The sequence below is a fragment of the Onychomys torridus genome, chromosome 22 (assembly GCF_903995425.1).
Source record: "Onychomys torridus chromosome 22, mOncTor1.1, whole genome shotgun sequence".
Classification (NCBI taxonomy): Eukaryota; Metazoa; Chordata; class Mammalia; order Rodentia; family Cricetidae; genus Onychomys; species Onychomys torridus.
This window is the reverse complement of record NC_050464.1, coordinates 22,791,313-22,814,011: the sequence shown is the minus strand read 5'-3', so window position 1 is coordinate 22,814,011 and position 22,699 is coordinate 22,791,313. Positions and strand designations below refer to the sequence as shown.

General features: G+C 46.7%; 1 protein-coding gene across 4 annotated transcripts in view; it reads left to right on the top strand.

Annotated features, from left to right (window-relative positions):
- The window catches only part of Caln1 (calneuron 1), a 449,719-nt gene that overhangs the window by 45,442 nt on the left and 381,578 nt on the right, over window positions 1–22,699 (top strand). Inside the window, exon 1 of one of the 4 annotated variants that reach the window (XM_036171758.1) lies at window positions 18,714–19,423. The exons of the other annotated variants lie outside the window; for them this stretch is intronic. The gene's annotated coding sequence lies outside the window, so the exon portion shown is untranslated. Of the gene's footprint in view, window positions 1–18,713; window positions 19,424–22,699 lie in introns of those variants that run through there. 4 annotated transcript variants of the gene reach the window in all.

Sequence of the window (22,699 nt, the reverse complement as noted above, 5' to 3'; positions counted from 1 at the left end):
GAATTCTATCCCCAGAACTGACTTTCACAAATTGTACACACATAAACATAAACACAAACACACACACACACACACACACACACACACACACACACACACACACACTTATATGTTAAAAAAAATCCTAATTATCACAGATGATAGTATTTCCATTAAACAAAGATGTGATTGTAAGGATTATAAATGGTGGGGTTTTTTTAATCTTAGTGAAAACTCCACAGTAGAACTAACCATCGACAAGTAACTGAACCATTAAAATACAGTATGCCTATATAAGAAACACTATGACTGAGCTGGGGCGATAGCTCAGTCAATACAGTACTTGCCTTGCAAAGAACAAGACCTGAATTGAATAACCAAAATTGTTGTTCAACTTTCTATGGCCCCACATTGGAACACCAAAATGTTATTGGCTGTTTTTTTACTCTTTACTCTTTTTGGCTCTTTGCTCTTTTGGTGGCCCACCATCCAGCTACCAAATAAATCCACATGGAAGCTTATTATTAATATAAATGCCCGGCCTTAGCTTGACTTATTTCTTGCCAGATTTTCTTAATTTTAAATTATCCCATCTACCTTTTGCCTCTGTGCTTTTCCTTTTCTTACTTATGTATATTTTACTTTCCCTCTTACTCTGTGGCTGGCTGTGTAGCTGGGTGGCTGGTCCCTAGTATCCTCCTCTCCTTGTTCTCTTGCTCTCTTCTTCTTCTTCTTCTTCTTCTTCTTCTTCTTCTTCTTCTTCTTCTTCTTCTTGTTCTTCTTCTTCTCCTTCTTCTCCTTCTTCTTCCTCTTCCTCTCCCAGATTTCTCCTTCTATTTATTCTCTGCCTGCCAGCCCCACATGTCCTTTCTCCTGCTTCACTATTGGCCATTGAGCTCTTTATTAGACCAATCAGGTGTTTTCCACAGGCAAAGTTACACAGCTTCACAGAGTTAGGCAAATGCAACATAAACGGATGCAACACATCGTTGCATAATTAAACAAATGTTCTGGAGCATAAACAAATGTAACACATCTTAAATATTCTACAGCACAGAACTTACATTAAAACAGCAGGAATGGTTATATGTATTTGTAATCTAGAGAGGCAGAGACAGGAGGATCTCTGGGGCTCACTGGCCTGCCTAGCCTAATAGGTAAACTCCAGGTCATTGAAAGACCACGTCTCAAAGGAGTATAGATAGCTCTGATGAGGATGATGCCCAAGGTTGTCCTCTGGCTTCTACATGGATGTGCACATACATGAACCTGCTTATACATGAGCACAAACACACAAGTATAAATAAAATAAAAAATAAATGTTAAGGAGTACCATTGGAAAATGGCCAACTCATTTAAGTATGAAATCAAGTTTCCACTGTGAATCTGCCCAAGAATCTATGGCTGGGGAGCTCATAGGCTTCAAGGATGAACCTGCTACTATTATTTTGCAGAATGGACATAGGATCAAATCATCCCCTGCATACTTAATCCTTATCCCCCTAGATGAATGCATCTCTCAACCCTCAACAGAGAAGCTTGTGTTTGCCATGCAAAGTAGATGATGCAGACACTCACAACCGGTCAAAGTGCAGACAGAAAGTGACTACTGAGTTCTCATCCATAATGAGATGTCTACGTCGCATACCTCAAGATTCCGGGACTGCGAGAAAAGACTGTAAGAGCCAGAAAATTGTCAGGGGAGAGGGGTGCTGCCATGAAATGGTGTCCTCTGGACATGGCAGGGTTGTTACTCTCATGAACTCACAGCAGCTGTAGCTGCCTGCACAAGATCAAGCCAGTCGACATTCCAGCATGGAGGGGATGGGCCTTGTGAGTCCCTACCCTTTACGGTGATAGATCTCCTTTCAGGTCATCAGGTTTGGTGGCAACAACCTTTGCTGAGCCATCTCACTGGCCCTACAATAAATTTTGAATTGGAATTGCTAGACTTAATATGCATTTGAAATACTAATGCACAATGATGATAAATCTTGATTGTCAACTTGGAATGACCTAGGAGACACATCCCTAGGCATGTCTATGAAGATATTTCCAGGTGGGATTAACAGAGGGGTGAGGACCCACTTTGGATGTGGGTGGCAGCATTCCGTGGCTGGGATCTTGAATTGAATTAAAAGGAAGAAGTCTGCTGAGCAGCAGTATTCAACTCTCTGCTTCCTGACTGTAGGTGCGATAGGACCAGCTGCCTCATCTGCCATGATTGACTGTACCTTGAACTGTGAGCCAAAAGTCAACCATTTTCCTTAAGTTACTTTTGACAATTATTTTGTCATAATGATAAAAGCAATACATGCACATAATTTAATTTCTTGTTTGAAATGATGACACACAATTGACCATTATTGTCTAAGAGGAAACACATTTCATATATTCTCATACTGGATTTTCTCCATAGTTCTAAATCATGCCAATCTAATGAGATATCTTCATATTTTATATGGATAGTTCTTTGGTTATTAGTGATTATTAAATCAAATTTACTTTTTACTTTATATATTTTTGCCAATTGTTATATGGACTTTTTCTCCCTGGCATTTTGTTTGTTTGAGACAGGATCATATGTAACCAGGCTGGCTTCAAACTAGCTATGTCGCAGAGGATGGCCTTGAACTCCTGATCCTTCTGCCTTCATTTCCCAAGTGCTGGAATTACCAAGAGGGAGAGAGAGAGAGAAAGAGGAAAATGGAGAGAAAGAGGAAGGGAGGGAGGGAGAAAAAAAGAAATAGATTGAAATAGAGGGAGAGGAGTGTCCTTCCTTTTGGAGATTATATTTCAAAAGGAGATATAGAATTGGATAATAAATCCTAAGTATTCTTGTTTCTTTTCTTGAATTACTATGGAAATCACAGACAGCTCCATAGTTTTAATTGCCATAGAATTAATGTATATTCAATACCAAGTACAGTTCATTCTTCTACCTTGATTATGTTACATCTTCATGTATTGCATATTGCAGGTGAACTCTAGAACCTTTGATCTGACTATCACATGAATGGCTGAGTTTCTTCTCCTGTTGCTATGATAAAATACTGAACAAAAGCAACTTAAGGAAGAGTCAATGATGGTTCACAGCTCAAGAGTATAGTCCCTCACAGTGGGGAAGGCATGGAGGCAGGAGCGTGAGGCGGCTGGTCACATGGCATCTGCAGTCAGGAAGCAGAGAGTGGTGGAGGCTGGTTTATTCAGGTTGCTTTTCCTCTGTTTCATTCAGGCCAGGACCCCAGTCCACAGGATGGACTGCCCATTCAGTGTGAATCTTCCCATTGAGGTTAACTTCATTAAGAAAATCCCTCATAGATGTGCCTAGAGGTTTGTCTCTCAGGGGGTTCTAAGTCTCATGAAGTTGACAATCGACCATGGACTATAACAGAACCCCACTGGGATTTCAATTGCCATCACTTTGAAGTTAATTTAGGGAGCTCTGCTGTTGTTTTAAAAGTATTAGCAATGAGCTAGGCTCCTTTGCTCTCTTTTTGTTCCATTCAAGGGTCCTTTTATGTATCTTGAGTTTTAAATTTCTCTCCATGTAGACTGAACATTTTATTGCTATTGCAAATGAAAAAAAAATTCCTTGGTTTTCATTATATTTTATACCTTGTTATTTTCATAGAGGAGAAAGATATTGATTTTGGTGCATACATATTTTTGTAACTTGGTATTTAAGTGAGTTCCCACATGATTCCTAATAGTATTCCAATTGATTTCTTGTTAGGTTCTTTGTTGCAGAATGGTATATTCTAGAAATCTCCATGGTTGGTTGCACTTTTTCCGCCAGGACTTGATGACTCTCTGTCCTGTTTAATAACTCTTACCTTGAATTATATCTTGTCTGATATTTACATTGTACATTCCATCATCTTGCTCTATAAAGTGGTCTACATTATCTATTCTTTCACTGAAAACTATTGTGTCTCCTTCAAAAGAAATAACTGATTGCTATTCTGTTTTATCCCCAGCCAGTCTCCTGTGACTCAATTCTGACATTAATCAGAATTGTTAGCATAGTTCCCACAAACTCAGGATGTCAAGTTCAGATTCTCAGGCCACTCACATGGTTGATAGACTTGCTATAAATTTGGGGGTTTTCATGATCCCCTCAAGGTCAATAATTTGCCAAAGTGGCTCACAGAAGTCAGGAACCCTCTGCAGTTATGACCACAGGTGTGATGGGCAGTTTCTAACTGTTAACTTGACACAGCCTAGAATCTCTTGGGAAGAGAGTCTTAATGAGGAACTGTCTAGATTAGGTTGACCTACGGGCATGTCTGTAGAGGACTGACTTGGTAATCGATATGGTAAGACCTAGCCCACTGTGGGTGGCACCATTCCCTAGGCAAGAATACTAACTGTATTTAGGGAGAAAAGCTACCTGAGGATAGCTAGCAGGTAGCATGGATGCATTAGTTTACCTCTGATCTTGACTGTGATGTGATAGAGCAAGCCGCTTCAAGCTCCTGCCACTCCAATGTCTCAGTTACAATGGATTGTAATCTGGAATTGTAAATTGAATAAACCCCTTTCTCCCCTAAACTGCCTTTCATCAGTATATTGATCTCATCAACAGAAATGGAGGTAGGACATCAGGGCACAATTTAGGAATGGCCATGTTCAGTGAGACCTGAGCATGAAGTCTAGGAGACTGTGAGGAGGGCCTCCATGGCCTGGCAGCATCGGGGCATCTTACTGTCCCAGCATGCAATACTGTTCAGAAGCCAGGAGGCTCTCCTGCGCTTTAATAGGGTTTCACTACATCAATGGCTCCTTTGCATTGTGTATTAGTTCCTTTTCTCATTGGCATGGTAAACACCTTACACTCACAACTTAAGGAAGGATTTAGTTTTGGCTCACAGTTTGAAAGAGTATAGACTAATGTGGTGTGGGTTCATATACCGTGGTAGAGTTCATGGTGACTTGACGCCTGACATCAAGGTAGACCAGGAAGCAGAGAGGGGAATGCCATCTTGCATCTGGCTTTTTCCCTTAAAAAAAACCAACCAAACAAACAAAAACAAACAAACAAACAAAAAAAGAAACAGACAAATTCTTTATCATGTAAAAATGTAGCAATGCAGAAACTGTATAAAGTTTACTCCCGTAAACTTTACCCAATTCTTCAGCCCGTGGGATGCCACTGCTGAAGCTGAGTTAATGTTCTAGAACTGTTTCTCTTTGTGTGCGTATAAACAGAAGCATAGAAATGGAATAGCTTCTATGCCGTGAGAGGACAGGTGCTCTTCAACTTGTAATGGTTTCCCTCTTGTCCTGTTTTATTGCTGTGACAGAATACCCTGACACATAGCAACTCACGGGAGAGTTTATTTGGCTCACAATTCCAGCCTAGAGTCCATCATGGTGGGGAAGTCAAGGCAGGAATTGGAATCAACTGGTCACATCCACAGTTAAGAGCAGAGAGAATTGCGTGGATGCCTGGATCCAGCTTGTTCTTACACTTACACATTCTGGGAGGCTCTGCCTAGGGAATGGTGCCACCCACTCTTAGGAAGTGTGTCTCCACTGCAATGAACACAATTAAGATAATCCCCTCAGACATGCTGGCAGGTTAATTTGATCTGGAACAATCCCCCTCACCCCCTTTCTCCATTGACGTTCTTTTCCCAGGTGATTCTAAATTGTGTAAAGCTGACAATTGAAACCAACCATTGCACGTCCTACAAAACCCATCATATGCTGAGAATATTTTCAGTGGGAGCTGTACTTAATTCTCCTAATTTATGGAACTTCACGGCTTAACCTGGTTTACTTATCTTAAATGTGTTCAGAACACCCATGTTAGACTGTCGCTCAGCATAATCTCACAACACAAATCCTATTTTATAACAAATTGTAGTCTCTCATGGAATTTATTGAGTATTATATTAAGAGTGAAAAGTCAACTTGTTGCATTGGTATGCACACATACCATCATAAAACTGAAAAAACTGAATCAAAAGGTTCTACACTGAAGCATCTTGTAAACTGGGGGCTATCTATACGTTTAATACTGCTAATGGGCCCCCTTTTTTGTTAATTTGTTTAGAATCGCTACACTTTACTACATAGAAACCATCATTAGTTGAAACCCTACTCAAGTTATTTCCAACCATGTTATTAAATGAGAAGACTTTAGTACGAATCATATTTACTTACAGTACTTTCATCCTTTCAGAAATCACAGTTTCTATGAACATCTTTATGCAGATACATATGTAAAAGGCACTTTAAGCTTTTTTATTTCAAATTTTTATTTATGTGTGTGCTTACATGAGTATAATACTTGCTAAGGCCAATAGAGAGTGCTAGAGTTACAGGAAGTTGTGAATCTCCTGTCTTGGGTGATGGGAATTGAACTATGGTCTTTTGCAAGAGCAATAAGTGCTCTTAAATTGCTGAGACATCCCTCTAGCTCCAGATACATCCTTAAATACACACACACCCCATAAATTTAATATATATATAAATGTAATAGTGTGTGTGTGTGTGTGTGTGTGTGTGTGTCGTGTGCGCACTTGTGTAGAGGTCAGAGAACAACTTGCAGGAGTCAGTTTTCTACTTCTACTCTGAGGGTTCCAGGATTGAACTCTTGTCAGGCTTGGTGGCAAGCCCCTTTATGCACCGAACCATCTCACCTGCCCCATAAGATGCAGTCTTATAAAACAAATGTATGGAGGTAAAGATGTGTGCATTCTAATTTTGACTGTGTGTTACAAATCGTTTTCCACTTCATGAACAAATAACTGATTAAATAATCAACAACCAAATAACTAATTAATTATCCAACTAACAAATAACTAATTAAATTAACTAGAAAAATAACTAATTCATTAATTGACTAAGTCATTACCAGATTAGTTAGGTGTTTTTTTTTTTTTTTCTGTTGTTTGTTTTTTCTGAGACATGGTTTCTCTGTGTAACAGTCCTGGCCTTCCTGGAACTTGCTTCATAGACCAGGTTGTCCTATGAACTCACTGAGATCCACCTGCCTTTGCTTCCTAAGTGCTGGGATTAAAGGTGTGCACCACTGCCTGGCTAGTTAATGGTGTTTTTTTTTGTTTTGTTTTGTTTTGTTTTTTTTTTTTTGAGACATCTCTGTAGCCCAAGCTCACCCAGAACTCACCGTGTAGCCCAGACTTGCCTCCAACTCAGGAATCATCTTCCTCAGCCTCCTGTGTGCCAGACGACAGGTGAGCACCATGATGCCCACTCAAGGTGTCCTTCAGCAGCATCCAACCCACTGTTCCTATCAGTGAGTGTCTGCTGTCAGTTATTTTACTTTATTTCATTTCTTGTACCTAGCCTGGCACACTTTTCTTTTTAAAAGTGAATGTTCTATGTATTTGTCTTTTTAAATCATAGGATCTTTCAAATATTTTTTCCCTCTCTGGTGAATTGTAACATACACTGGGTGTTCACTTTGGTTCTACCTTAGTTATAAAGTCAATTTATAGTTTTACACATTTAAACTTACATTTCTTTTTTTAGTTAAACCACTTGAAGTAATTTCTATTGAACTTTTTCCTCTGCAAAACAAGGATGTTTTACTTTTTCTCAACTCTCTCTATTTTCCAGACAGGGTGCCGCTATGTAGCCCAGGCTATCCTCAGATTCATGATAATCCTCCTAACCCAGTCTCTTATTGAGTGCTGGAGTGTCCCCCACACTTAGACCTGCCTAACTCTCCTTGTTTCTCTTCTTCCTTTTCCCTAGTCAACTGTCCCTGAGCCTAACATACGACACCCCGATAAGCATCGGTAAATTACACAATCACGAAAATATAACTGTGGTATCATTGTTTCAGTGTGTGACACTACAGTACGTGTGTGTGCGTGTGCGTGTGTGTACGAAGTCAGAGGAGGGCATGCATAGCCTATTCAATCACTCTTTGCCTTATGTCTTTGAGACAGAGTCTCTCACTGAGCCTGGTGCCCATCAAGCCACAGCCAACTTCTTGTTTCTGCTCCTCCCACCAGTATCTGATTATAGGAGACTCCAGGCTGCACTCGGCTTTTTATATAGGTGCTGGGATCTTGACTCATGTCCTCATGATTGCTTAGCAAGAGCTTTGACATGCTGAGCTGTCTCTATAGCACCCCCAACTCCTGTTTTGTTTTGTTTTTTCTTTCTTTCTTTTTTTTTAAATGCAGGGTCTCATAAGCCAGGATGGCCTTGAACTCCAGATCCTCCTGCCTCTACCTCATAGGTGCTGGGATTACACACTCACATAACCATTCCTGTTTAATGTGATGGTGGGGATGGCACCTGGGGCTTCATTCACACTAGGTAAGTGCTCTACCCACTGAGCCACACCTCCAGCCCCAATCTCTTATTCTTTTTCACCCTTGGCCATGAGGTAAGCAGGCTTCCTTGGTCATCATGATGGGATGGTTTGGCACATACCTAAAGCAATAGGCCCATGGCAGTCATAAACACAGACCTCTAAAACTGTGAGCCAGCCGGGCGATGGTGGTACACGCCTTTAATCCCAGCACTCCAGAGGCTCGGATCTTTGTAGTTTGAGGCCAGCCTGGTCTACAGAGCAAGATCCAGGAAAGGTGCAAAGCTACACAGAAAAACTCTGTCTCGAAACAAAACAAAACAAAACGAAACAAACCCCCCCCCCCAAAAAACTGTGAGCCAAAGCACAAACTTTTAATGTTTTAAAGTTGCCTTATCCCCGGTATTTGCTACCGTAATGGAAAACTAACACACCTATTCTCCAGGCATCTTTTAACAAATTCAGAGGCAGGCACAATGCTCTGTAAAAGACCAGATAGTACCTGTGTGTTTGAAAGATTTCCTTCAGTTTTTACATTTTTATTTATGCATGTGTATGTGTGTACATACATGTAAGTGCAGTACCCTTGGAGACCACAAGAGGGTGCTAGATTTCCCCAGGAGCTGGATAACAGGCCATTGTAAGCTACCTTAGATGGGTGTGGGAGCTAAACTCAAGTCCTCTGGAGCAGCAGTAAGTGCTCGTAACAAACAAACCATCCCTCCAGCCCCACCACCATTATTTTTTAAAATCATTTTTATTTTTTGATAGCTGCACATGTTAAAATTTGGGGGTTTACACAAATATGTTCACCTATTCTCTTTTTTCCCCTCTCCTTCCCTCTTGTTTTTTTAAAAACATTTGCTTTATTTTTTTTCTTTTTCCCTAAGAATTGTTTATTCATTTTACACACAACTACAGATCCCCCTCTCATCCCTTCTCCTGCTCCCTCCCAGCCCCCCCCCCCCCCCCCCCCCCCCCCGCAACAGGGCTGAGCAAGGTGTCCCACCATAGTAATGGGCTCCAAAGAGCCAGCTCATGCACCAGGGATGGATCCACTGCCAGGGGGGCCCTCAAATAGATCAAGCTACACAACAACTGTCTCTTATATGCAGAGGGCCTAGTCCGGTCCCAAGCATGCTGGTTCCACATCTGTTGGTCTAAAGTTCATGAGTTCCCACTAGCTTGGTTTGGTTGTCTCTGTAGGTTTCCCCATCATGATCTTGATGGCCCTTGCTCATAGAATCCCTCTTCCCTCTCTTCGACTGGACTCCTGGGGCTCGGCCTGGTGCTCGGCTGTGGATCTCTGCATCTGCTTCCATCAGTTACTGGATGAAGACTCTATGATGACAGTCAGGGTAGTCACCAATCTGAGTATAGGAGAAGGTCAGTTCAGGCACGCTCTCCACTATTGCTAGTAATCTAAGCTGGGGTCATCCTTGTGGATTCCTGGGACTATCCCTGGCATCAGGTTTCTCTCTAACCCTGTGATGTCTCCCTCTGTCAAGATATGATATCTCTTTCATTGCTCTCCCACTCCGTTCCTCCCCCAACTCGACCATCTGGTTCCCTCATGTTCTCCCCCTCCCTCTTATTTTTTATTCCAATCATTAAAATAACATAAAGACAGTTCTACAGTAGATAACTTTAAGTAGATAGCCAGTTGGTTACCCACTACTACCTGATGTTTACATCCATGGATCATTTTTGCATAGATCAGCCATGACTTTTGAGGTTGAAAAATAATGATTCTGTATTTCTGTTATTTTTTTGTACATTAATTTGCTGAATTAATCTTCATGTAAAAACAAAATCAAACACACCATTTTACATTAAAAAAACCAACTAACCCAAAAAACAATCCCCCAAATCAAAAGTAAAATACCTTCACAAAAAACCATTATCCCTTATTTACAAAATGTTTTTTAATTTTATTGTTGTTATTGTAATTGTGTGAAATATGTATGCACTCATGCCATTGTGTGTGTGTGTGTGTGTGTGTGTGTGTGTGTGTGTGTGTGTAGGTCAGAGAACACACACACACACACACAATTGTGGAGTTGTTGGTTCTCTCCCTCCATCTTGTTGATGGTTCCAGGATCAAATTCAAGTCAGTAGGCTTACATGGCAAACTCTTTTCCCAAAGAGTCATCTCAGTGGCCCTGTAAGATGTTATTTTAGAATCAGTATGGAGGGGTGGCTGGAGAGTGTGGAGAGATGGCTCAGTGGACAGTAATGCCCTCTGGACCTGAGTTCAGAGCTCAGCACACAGGTAGCAGGCCAGGCATGTTCCCATGTGTGCATGTAACCCCAGGATTGAGGGTCATGCAGACAGGAAGATGTCTGGGACTCACCTGTGGGATGAAAATAATAATAAAATAAAAAAAAAAACCCCTCACTACGAGGTCCAGATTTGGGTAGCTGCTCTGCCTCAAAGTGAATAGGTAGAAAGAGGAAAAAGGGTACCTGATGCCTTCCTCTGGTCTCCATGGGCACATACATGGGCTCATGGACAAGCACATCCATGTACACACACACACACACACACTATCGCTATGTCATTTTGGATTTATGGATTCTGTCTCCTTTTTTTTAAGTCACTGAGAAGGAGGCTGAATGTATGAGCTTATTATTCCACTGAAATTAATACAGTGTCAAGCATGCCAGTACTGGGGCTGTAACATAGAATTGGTACTGGTGAAGGAAAACAGTCTTCACTATGTACGCATGGGTAGAAACTTCCAGATGCACCGAGGAAAAGCATTTCTATCTGCAGGTGGTGGTAGCACATGCCTGTAGCCCAAGCACTTTGGTAGTTGAGGCAGTAGGAGAAGGAAGTCAAGCAGTCTTTAGCCATGTAGCAAGTTCGCATCCTCTTCTTCTCCTCTTCCTCCCCCATTTCTCTCCTCCTCCTCCTCTTCCTCCTCACCCCCTCTCTTCTCCTCCCTTCCCACTTCTTCTTCTTGGTTTTGGACACAAGGTCTTGCTATAGATCCCAGGTTGACCTCAACTACAGCAATCCTCCTGCCTCAGCCTCCTTAGAGCTGGGATTCCAGGCATGCGCTATGACCCCTGGCATATACATATTTTCTCCTTTATTTTAGAAGTTAAAAAGAATCCTCAGCATTTGTGCCAATATAGTCGCTTCATCCACTGCCTTGACGCAGAGTGATCTCAGTTGTTACTGAAGCCGTGGGAGTGCTAGCCTTTCTATACTGCACATTTACTGCCGTGAGAACAAATCAATGCAGCACCTTTGCTCATTAAAAAAAAAAAAAAAAAAAAAAATCTCGGCCTGTAAGATAGCTCAGCAGGTAAAAGCTTTTGTAACCAAAGCCTATTGCCATAAAGTCAATCCCTGGGACCAACATGGTTAGAAGGAAAGCACTAACTCCTCCTACAAGTTGTCACCTGACCTTTACACTCACACTGTGGCATGGGGGAGCAGGCCCCTAAAGTTAAAAATGGCTCAGCAGTTAAGAGGGTGTAGTTAGAGTTTTCCTACCTAGCCAAGTCAGGACAAATCTCTCTCACCCTCCAGTCCCATGGTCGCTCAGACCCAACCAAGTAAACACACAGAAACTTACATTGTTTACAAACTGTATGGCTGTGGCAGGCTGCTTGTTATCTACTTCTTCTATCTTAAATTAACCCATTTCTGCTTATCTATACGTTGCCACATGGCTTGTGGCTTACCAGTGTCTTTACATGTTGCTTTTCATGGCGGCGGTAGGCGGTGTCTCTCTCCAACCTTCTACTTCCCAGAATTCTCTTCTCTCTTGTCCCGCCTATACTTCCTGCCTGGCCACTGGCCAATCAGAACTTTATTTACACAGAGCGCTATCCACAGCAAGAGGGCTTGCTGCTCTTGCAGAGGACCCGAGTTCAGTTCCCAGCATCCAGACTGGGTGGCTCACAACAGCCTGTAACTCCAGCTCCAGGGCGTCAAATGCCATCTTCCCGTTAGAGTTCCTAGCCTTCTACTTTTTCGAGACAGGGTCTGTCTTTTGCTGCTGGCTGCAGTGTACACCAGGCTAATTGGTCTGTGATTGTCCAGAATTCTCTTGTTTTCATCTCCCATCTCATGGTAGAAGTCTCACAGACATTACAGACTTGTGCTACATGGGTTCTGGGGATCTGAACTCAGGTCCTCACAATTGCATGGCAGGCGCTTTACTCACTGTACCCTGTCTCCAGCCCCAGAATAGTTTCTTTAATGAATCTCTCCCTGCATATTTTTTTCTTATCATAAGCATCTAGAGAAACTCACTTCCTGTTTCCTCCTGGGAATCCCAGTGTGAATGACTTCCTGAGTGGATGAACTGATGATGTGACCGCTCCGTGGTGTGGTTAAAAGGAAAGTTTATATTGTAGATACGAGGGAGAGCACAGCCAGAGGCATCTGGGAGAGTCTAGACCAAACATGGCCAGCAGACTGGATCTGGCTGTGAGAGAGGCACAGCAGAGCAGAGATGGGGAGGGAGAGGGTGAGGGGTGAAGACAGGGGACAAAGGGGAGGTACAATTTGGGCCTGAGTCGGAGGTTTTCTGTTACTTCTCACGTCAACACAGGCAGGATCTTTACTCATGTTCATGCCAGGACACATGCTCGGGCACATGTGTGGAGGTCAGAGGACAACTTTCAGCAGTCAGATTTTTTTTTTCCCTCCACCCTATTGGGCCTGGGGATTGTCATCAGACTTGGCCAGAAAATGCCTTGATTGGCTGGTCCATTTCCATGGTCTGGTCTTCCTTCCTTCCTTCCTTCCTTCCTCCCTCCCTCCCTTCCTTCCTTCCTTCCTTCCTTCCTTCCTTCCTTTTTTTCTTTTTCTTTTAAAATTTCCAACTACTTTGGTTCAGAACATGGCAGACCCCTTCCTGGCTTTCTGCTCCTGATGGTCTGGAGTACTGGAAGTCGATCTGTCAGGTAACGGGGAAACAAAAGAAGGAAAGATGAAAGGAAGGGAGAAGGAGAAACTGTGACCTGCTTGCTCCCGAAAGTGATAACTTATCAATGACACTGATGTTGTTGTCCCCTGCCTCAGGTGTGTCACGGAATCCCAAAACCAGGCACAGGAAGGAAGTTACTCTCTCCTCCAGGGCTGTATTTTCCCAGACTGGGGACAATGCTTAGTGCTAATGGCAGCTACAAAAGTGTGATGAAACCGAGTTCCTGCCATTCATTTTGTTCTGCGTTGGTTTCAGCCTCCGTTCTGTAACTGGCAAAACATCTCCTTATGGTACTGGGGATGGAGCTTAGGGTCTTGTACATGTTAGGGAAGTGCTCCACCATTGACTTCTGCCCTGAGCCCCTCACTGGGGGATTCTAGGCAGGTGCTCTACCACTGAGCCACACCCCCAGGCTCTCACTGGGGGATTCTAGGCAGGGGCTCTACCACTGAGCCACACCCCAGCCCCTCACTGGGGGATTCTAGGCAGGGGCTCTACCACTGAGCCACACCCCCAGGCCCTCACTGGGGGATTCTAGGCTGAAGCTCTACCACTGAGCCACACCCCAGCCCCTCACTGGGGGATTCTAGGCTGGAGCTCTACCACTGAGCCACAACTCAGCCCCTCACTGGGGGATTCTAGGCTGGAGCTCTACCACTGAGCCACAACTCAGCCCCTCACTGGGGGATTCTAGGCAGGGGCTCTACCACTGAGCCACACCCCAGCCCCTCACTGGGGGATTCTAGGCAGGTGCTCTACCACTGACCCACACCCCAGCCCCTCACTGGGGGATTCTAGGCTGGAGCTCTACCACTGAGCCACACCCCAGCCCCTCACTGGGGGATTCTAGGCAGGGGCTCTACCACTGAGCCACACCCCCAGGCCCTCACTGGGGGATTCTAGGCAGGGGCTCTACCACTGACCCACACCCCAGCCCCTCACTGGGGGATTCTAGGCAGGGGCTCTACCACTGAGCCACACCCCAGCCCCTCACTGGGGGATTCTAGGCAGGGGTTCTACCACTGACCCACACCCCCAGGCCCTCACTGGGGGATTCTAGGCAGGGGCTCTACCACTGACCCACACCCCAGCCCCTCACTGGGGGATTCTAGGCAGGTGCTCTACTGCTGAGCCATACCCCAGCCCCTCAGTGGGGGATTCTAGGCAGGTGCTCTACCACTGAGCCACACCCTAGCTCCTCACTGTGGGATTCTAGGGAGGTGCTCTACCACTGAGACACACCCCAGCCCCTCACTGGGGCATTCTAGGCTGGAGCTCTACCACTGAGCCACACCTCAGCCCCTCACTGGGGGATTCTAGGCAGGGGCTCTACCACTGAGCCACACCTCAGCCCCTCACTGGGGGATTCTAGGCAGGGGCTCTACCACTGAGCCACACCCCCAGGCCCTCACTGGGGCATTCTAGGCTGGAGCTCTACCACTGAGCCACACCCCAGCCCCTCACTGGGGGATTCTAGGCAGGGGCTCTACCACTGAGCCACACCCCAGCCCCTCACTGGGGGATTCTAGGCAGGGGCTCTACCACTGAGCCACACCCCAGCCCCTCACTGGGGGATTCTAGGCTGGAGCTCTACCACTGAGCCACACCCCAGCCCCTCACTGGGGGATTCTAGGCAGGGGCTCTACCACTGAGCCACACCCCCAGGCCCTCACTGGGGGATTCTAGGCAGGGGCTCTACCACTCAGCCACACCCCAGCCCCTCACTGGGGGATTCTAGGCAGGTGCTCTACCACTGAGCCACACCCCATCCCCTCACTGGGGGATTCTAGGCTGGAGCTCTACCACTGAGCCACACCCCAGCCCCTCACTGGGGGATTCTAGGCAGGTGCTCTACCGCTGAGCCACACCCCAGTCCCTCACTGGGGGATTCTAGGCAGGTGCTCCTCCATTGACTTTGCCCTGAGCACCTTATTGGGGGATTCTAGGCTCTGCTGTTTCGCCAAATCCCCACCCTTATTTAACTAGCAAATGTGTGTGTGTGTGTGTGTGTGTGTGTGTGTGTGTGTGTGTATGTGTGTATGTTACACATTTGTGTATGTTCTATTTATACAATAAAAGTTAAAACAAATGTCAGGATCTATGGCCCAGTGTCTCCCTTAACTTGAAACTCTTTCCACAGTTGTGGTTGGTGAGGACAGTGAGAAACGCTACCTTTACCATGAGCCCCAAAGTCTGCTACTTTCCTTCAGTTCTTGGTGTCTTTGTTTCCTGAGGAGACAGGCCCTTGACTTCTCCTTCCTCCAGGTCACATCTTTGATAGGTGTTAACTCCTAGTAAAACGTGGGCTCTTGTGCAAAACAGCTGTCATCTGAATCAGCTCAGTTCTGCTTGTGGGCAAGAGTGTGCTTGTTAACTGTGGGTGTTCCATTCCAGGACGGCCATTGATCCTGAGATTCCAACCACTGCTCCCAGCCATCTGTATGCAGTTTGGCCCTAACTGTGAGTGGTCTTTGGAATCTCAAAGTGTTAGAGCAATGTTTCCAACCTGTGGGTCATGGACCCCCACCCCCCCAAACAACCCTCTATCTCCAAAAATATTTACATTATGGTTCATAACAGTAGCAAACTTACAGTTATGAAGTAGCAACGAAAATAACTATGGTTGGGGGAGGGGTCACCCCAGCATGAGGAACTGTATTAAAGGGTCACAGCCTTAGGAAGGTTGGGAACCATTGTGCTGGAGTCTAGGGAAGGTTGATTAAAGAGGGGGGCATTTATACAGTTATAGGGAAATCATCATCCAGCCTGGGTAAAGACTCTCTGCTGTGGCTCTTTTGGGGTCACCCACAGTTCTGTCAATCACCCCCTCACTCATGCTTTGTAAGTTAAGTCCAATAAAGTCATTGGTTCCCCAGAGTGAATTCTGGGGAACTGTTTGTCACCCGGACAATATGAAGAGGGGGCAGACGTGCCCAGGGTGAGGATTTTCATAACACACTGACAAAGGCCCATGTTTGTTGAAGCTTACTTTAGGCTTGGAGCTGAGTGACCTTTAGTATACTGTTATTTCACAGGGTGGCATTTAATCCTTACAAAGACCTTAAAGGGGTAGATGCCAGCATTGTTCCCATTTTACAGATGAGAACGGCAAGATTCAGAAAGAACAAATAACTTGCCCATAGGCAGCAGGGAGAACAGAGTGAGAATTTCTGTCAAGTGTGTCCCACTCTGGTCATGAGGCTGACTCCTTTTCATGCCCACCCCCACCAGGAACTCCGTGTGTGTGTGTGTGTGTGTGTGTGTGTGTGTGTGTGTGTGTGTGTGTTGCTTTGTCACTGGGCTTTGCTAGCCTGCATTCCATCCTGAAAGTCAATTTCTTGAAAGGTCTACAGATTGTTACAGCTCTCAGCCGGGAGTGGTGACGTGTACCTGCCATTCTAGTACACTAGAGGCAGGATGATCTTGAATTTGTGGCCAGGGATACACAGGGAGATGCCCTCTAGATAGATAAGTAGCAGTCTTAGGTGGGAGAGCACCTAACCTCTATCCCAGGAACCTATGCAAAAAACTGGGTGGGTACAGCGGTGCACACTTGTAATCCCAGCACCGGGAAGGTGGAGACAGGGAATCCCTGAAGTTTTCTGGCTAATCAGAGTGTAGCCTACAAGTGAAAATGGGAGACCCTGTTTCAAAAACCAAACCAAACCAAGGTGGATGGTAACTGAGAAATAACATCTGTGGTGTCCTCTTACTTCCACATTCATATACACACCCGTACATCCACACACAAAAAGGTACACTGAGATTTCCCCCCTCTATGCCAAAAGATAGCAATACCTAGTGCTAAGAAATCTGAAATGTCAAAGGTGTTCCCCCCTCTATGCCATACTGGTTTTTGTTTTTGTTTTTTGTTTTTTGTTTTTGTTTTTTGACTGAGTTTCACATAGTAGCTCAGGCTGGCCTGGAAACACACTAGTAGCAGATTGACGTCTGATTCCAGATTCTCTGCCTCTACCTCCTGAATGTTGGGGTGACAGGTGTGCACCACCATACCTGGCTTATTCATCACACTCTATGGAAACCTCTTCTATACACATCAGTGAAACACACACACACACACACACACACACACACACACACACACACAGAGCGAGCTAGCTCACCTAGTTCCCCAAGAAGGCTATGAGACAATTTGGGAGGGAAAGCTTGGACATGAAAAGATAGTAATACCCAGTGCTAAGAAATCTGAAATGTCAAAGGTGTTACCACCAGTAGCAAGTACAGCCAGGACTCAAAAACTGAGCACTCAGTAGATAAGCCAGGAGGCATAGACAGGGGAGGGGATCCTGATTAACTAGTGTGACTGGCTGTCAGTGCCACATTCCCTTGGCAGCAGGACCAGCTGATGGAGAGGTGATGGCCAAGCTTTTTAGATGAACCGCTACAGATGACTTTTCCCGGTTTGTTTTTGATGGGTGTAAAAATTCCCTCCACATCATTGATTCTCATAGTGTGGGCTCTGGAGGAGCTCAGATTCATGGTTCCTGTAGGAAGTAAGACCCTGAAAGCTCCCACAGAAAGGTGTTGTCAGGAAAGATTAGCTAGCACCAGCCTTGTGGGTGGTTCTTTCTCTCTTAGCTCAGCCTAGCAGGAGCAGGAAGGGGCTACGTGAGCTTTTTGCTGGGGAGGGGTCTTGGGACTTTGGTCTTTTTCTTGATAAGACTACCCTTGGTAGCAAGATGTATCCTGTCAGCAGCTGGACACTTAGATGCCAGCCAGATGGCCTCCAGGAAAGCTAAGTGGTGACTCTAAGCTAACTGTTGCCCTTCAAGTGTGGGACAAGGGAGGACCCGTATTCTGTCTGGGTGTAGACTTAGGAGGAAGTCACCTCCAGGTTAGGGTGCAAACCCTCTGTGAAGTTTTCAACCCACACCCTGTGTCAAAGTACCCATTCTTTCTCATGGAATCTATAATTTGACCTTGGTAGAAGTGAGGATGGGCCACGTGTTCTGAGACTCTAGAGATGCAGGGTGAGAGGTGGGTGGGCATGCTTATGCCCTTCTGGACAGTGTGAAGAGATGATCCACAGTATTTTGCTCTCACCCTAGTTTTGACTATCAGCCTTTCCACCGACACCTTCTCCTCTCCCATGGATTTTGGGGACTCAGGTGTAGCTGTGGGCGTCGGGAAAGAAGGAGTTAAGGTAAGGGTGGGCATGCTGGGGCTGAGGTTGAGGTGTTTAATAGAAACAAGCAATTGGCGAAAGTGAACGTGGGCAGCTTCTTTGGGGAGGAGAGGAAGGAGGGTCGGAAGCTAAGCTTCAGCTCGCCCCCCACCCCGCGCCTGTGTCTGCCTGTATGTGCAGCGTGCACGTGTGTGTGTGTGTGTGTGTGTGTGTGTGTGTGTGTGTGTGTGTGTGTGTGTGTGTGAGAGAGAGAGAGAGAGAGAGAGAGAGAGAGAGAGAGAGAGAGAGAGAGAGAGAGAGAGAGAGAGAGGAGTGAGTGCGCGCGCACCGAGGCGTTCCTCAGGTTGCGCTGCCTGGAAACGGAGGGAGCCATTGGAGAGGCTTTGGGGGTGGGGGTGGGAGCTCCCCAATCCTGGGAGAAAAGCGGGGAGAGACTGGGGTGGCCAAGCCAGCCCAGTAACCAGGCTTCAGGTTCGGGGGAAGAAGGCAAGAGTGGAAGGGGATCGCCTTGCGAGAGACCGCTAGGCTTCTCCTCGGGAGGAGCCGGGGAGGCACTGGGGAGGAGGCCAGAGCTGCATGGAGTTTCTGGGGCGCGCAACTCCGGCGGGGCCTCGGCCACTGGGCTCCGGGACGCAGCGTGGAGGCAGCCGCGCACATGGGCTGAGCCCGCGCGGTCAGCGGGTGCGGGAGGGGTAGAGGCGAGCTCGGTGCAGGGGGTGCGGGGCGCACGTTTCCCCAGACGGGGAGGCGAGGACAAGGACAGGGGAGGAAGGAGCAGCCTGGATCACCGCGGGCTCTGCAAAGATCAGCAGAGACTCAAGGGAAAGGAAAGACTCGCTGCGCGGGGTTCCCAGGCGCGCCGCTGGGCTGGGCAAAGCGGCCTCCCAACCGGAGTGGGGGACGCCGTGGGAGCCGGCGACAGAGAGGAAGGATGCCCGCGCGGGGACGCGTGTGAGCGCCAGGCTGAGCGCTTGCTTTCGCGTCGCCCCCTCCCTGTGGGCCTCGGAGGAGGTGCCTGGGCAGCCGGGCAGCGGAGCCTGGGCTCCAAGAGAGGTGAGTGCTGCTCTCTCCAGGTCCTCATCCTGCATCCTCTCTGCATCCCCGCCTTTCTTCGCGGCTTCCATGGTCCCTTCCCCGGTTGCCCCTACCCTAGCATGTCTCGGAGTGGGCGGGTGTGCTGCCCACAAGCGCCTCCTGGACCTGTTGGCCCCGCTCTTAGCACCCCACCTCTCAGGGCCGGGGTATCACCCGTGCCACCTCGATTTCTCTTGATGCTTAGGGTGGGTGAGGGACGGTGGAATTGCAGAAGGGCCTGGGTTTACTCGTGGGGATCCCGGGACTGTGCCAGCTCGTGGAGTCTTGGGTGCCAGTGGCCACTGGGCTGCGCGTCCCCCAGGGGCGCCCAGGTTGTGGGAAAGGGAGCTCTGGGTGTCAGGGATCCGATCCGCATCTCAGCCTAAGTGGGAGTCCTTGGTGGCTTCATGGTCTCCGGGGAAGCTGGGAAGCTGGAGTCATGGCGATCTATAGGGGGAGGTGGGAGGTATGGTTCACTCCACCTCTAGCTTCCTATCCCTGGTGCTTGCCCTCTTGGGCAGGATCGGTGGTCTTGGAACGCATAGGGTGACCCTAGAGGCTTCAGGCAGTCCCACCTGGACCCCGAGTAGCAAGCTTTGGAACTAATCCAGATCCAGGGCAGAGGTAGACTCTGCCTCTATAGTGCAAGCCAGGTTTGCTGGGGTGCCCAGCTTCTCCAGACCAGCGCTCTGGGGAGTGAACTTCCCCAGACTTGGTCTGAGGGCGCCTGGGCAGCAGCAGGTAGTTCTAGTCCAGTCTCGGGGCTCTGGAGGACCCCAGGATGCTTCGACCCACAGGCAGGTGGTGCTAAGCCCGGACCCAGCGCTGCGGTTTAATTCCACAGTGCGGGCCACGTGCACCTTCGGCCCCCATTGGGGCGTTTCTTCTCAAAGCTGTTCCTTTGCACGAGGAGCCTGTGAGATCCCATTTGCGCCAAATTCCTTAGCTCCAGGGGAAGCTGTGTCTGCATGCAGTTCCTCAGGTGCCAAGACTGGGGCGCCATCCCAAGGCCCCAGGGATCTATTTAAAATTAAAAAAAAAATTTAACATAAAAAGGAGACATTCCTGAGTTCAAGACATAGCAGCCGAGAGAGCCGGTGCTGTGTGGCTGTGAAGTCTGATAAATTGTGGTATGAACTACATTCTGCAGTGGCCAGGTGCAGCCTGGGCTGCAGAGTTCCTAAGACCTGTAGAAAGAACAGGGCACTGTGCTAACCCCGTGCGTGTGCTCATGCGTGTGCTCACTATCACGGCATTTGTGCACGTGGAGGGACTCGTGTTCTGCATCTAACTGCTGTCTCCCAGTCGCAAAGATCAACTTATACACACACACACACACACACACACACACACACACACACATTCACACAAAACCACAGGAATCAGAGCTTAGTAGAGGTTGTAAAGGCGTTTGGTGTGAAATTGTCTTACAGGGTGGTGTGAGACATGTTGTCCACTTCAACAAGACAGCGAGACACCACCACTCCAGCTGTCCTTGGGGTTGTTGGAGGGGGTGATTTAACATTTTATTTATTTATCTGTTTATTTATTGGTGCAAAGTGGGAAGGAGAAAGTGACTTGTATTTATTGTTTATTAATTTCTTATTTTTATGTACGTATTTGTGTGTGTGTGTGTGTGTGTGTGTGTGTGTGTGTGTGTGTGTGGTTTGGAGGCCAGAGGCATGAAATTTCCATGGAGTAGAGGTTACTGTGCAGTTATGAGCCACCCGACATGGGCACTGGGACCTTAACTCAGGTTCTCTCGGCAAGAGCAGTAAACACTCTTGACCACCGAGCCATCTCTTAGCGCTGATTTTATTATTATTTTTTAAATTTTGCATTACTGGGGATGAAACCCAAGACCATGTATACATATACTGGGAATGCTCTACCACTGAGTGCCGTCCCCACCTCCTAGAGTTGGTTTTTATTTGCTAATTCTGCACTGGCTGAAGTCTTACATGACCCTCCAGGCCTCTAGACAGCTCCCTCGCCACCTCCACTGTGTTTAGTTTAGCCTTCACCCATGGGGCTCAGATCATGGAGGTTGTTTGCTTCTTCTCCAAGGAATACATGGGGTCCTGGCAGATGCCCAAGGCTGCTCCTGAACTTAGTGGTTTCAGAAAGGTGGCATTTTCGGAGCCTGTTGAAGCTTGCTGGGGTTTAATTGGAGCAGCTGAGGCACCTTTGAGAATCATTTTAGGATTGCTCACCCAACTGTCACCTCTCCTCAGACCCTGAAAGTGACTATTGCTACCAACCCAGACTTCGCTGAGAGTGTGGGATAGAGGCTCCCCAGAAAGAAAATAACTAGCCGGGAATGGTGGCTAAGGCTTGTAACTCCAGCACTTGCCATGCTGAGGCAGGAGGATTGAGGCCAGATTGGGCTGCATTGTGAGACTGTGTCTAAATCAACTAACCAACCAACTACATTACTTAGACCCTGCCTCAAAACAAATGAACCAACAAAGAAAGCAATAATTTAATTCAGCTAGTACAATTGAGAAAAATCACGGTTAAGTCTTAATGGGGACCCTTGGACCCCCTTCCTCTGTGGCAGACAGTGGGACAGAATAGGAGTGTCTAACAGGTGCGCCTTCCCCACACTTTTTTGTATTCATGTTTGTGTGTAGGTGTACAAGCGTAGAGGTCAGAGGTCAACCTTGTCTGTCATTCATCAGCTGCTGTCCATCTTGGGTTTTTAAAAATTTTTTTCTTATATTGAGTAATATATATATATATATATATATATGTATATGTATATATATATATATGTATATATATATATACATATATATATAGTGTGTGTGTGTGTGTGTGTGTGTGTGTGTGTGTGTGTGTGTCTGTGTGTCTGTGTGTTTGCTAAATGTGAGGCTGGCTAGGAAGCCTCAGGGATCCTCCAGACTCTGTCTCCCTATCTCTGGGATTAGAAGTGTGTGCCACCAGGTCTGGATCAAGCTCAGCCCCTCCTGCTTGCACAGCAAGCCCTTCGACGAAGCTGCCTCCCCAGCCCGATAGCTACCCTTTTGAATTTATCACTTATCTTCTCATTACAAAGCCTGTGATTAGGACTTAAAATACCAGGCAGGAAAGGGTTCCAATTTAGAATTCCTTCTTTCTCTCCCTCCCTCCCTCCCTCCCTTCCTTTCCTTTAAGACAGGAGCTTGGTGGCTCAGGGTGATCTCTACTTTCCTGTGCCGCAGAGGGTGACTTTGAACTCCTGATCCTTCTGCTCTACCCCCCCCCCCTCCGTCC